Consider the following 368-nt stretch of genomic DNA (forward strand, 5'->3'; position numbering starts at 1 on the left):
AAGGGGGGAGAGCAAAATCAGGTTTCAGGTCAGCCTCGGTAAGGTTATCACCGGCCTCCGGTTCCCCCCGAGGTGCGGAAGGGCCCGCGCTGACGGGCCCAAGGAAGTGAGGGAGTGCGAGCCGCCCTTACCTCCCCGTTGGTGATGTTGATCGCCAGGTAGATGTCCCCGAAGGAGCCCGACCCGATCTTCCGCACCAGCTTGTATTTGCCTCCGACAATGAACTCGGCCAAAACTCGCCATGGCGAGGGGCGGCTGAGGGGCCCTCTCGGCGCTGAGCGGCTCGGGGGTAGAAAGAGAGCTCTATCGCCGCCCCGGAGAACAGGAAAGGGGCAGGGGAGGGAAAAGAGGGGAGGGGAGGGGGAAAC

The 368-nt window shown here is 64.1% G+C and overlaps 1 protein-coding gene across 1 annotated transcript in view; it reads right to left on the bottom strand.

Annotated features, from left to right (window-relative positions):
- Positions 1-354, bottom strand: part of CSNK1A1 (casein kinase 1, alpha 1) — a 27864-nt gene extending 27510 nt beyond the window's left edge. The window contains exon 1 of the mRNA XM_010133440.1: positions 132-354. The gene's annotated coding sequence lies outside the window, so the exon portion shown is untranslated. The remainder of the gene's footprint in view (positions 1-131) is intronic.
- Positions 355-368: the final 14 nt, after the last annotated feature.

The sequence above is a fragment of the Buceros rhinoceros genome, unplaced genomic scaffold (genome assembly GCF_000710305.1).
Source record: "Buceros rhinoceros silvestris isolate BGI_N320 unplaced genomic scaffold, ASM71030v1 scaffold16970, whole genome shotgun sequence".
Taxonomy (NCBI): domain Eukaryota; kingdom Metazoa; phylum Chordata; class Aves; order Bucerotiformes; family Bucerotidae; genus Buceros; species Buceros rhinoceros.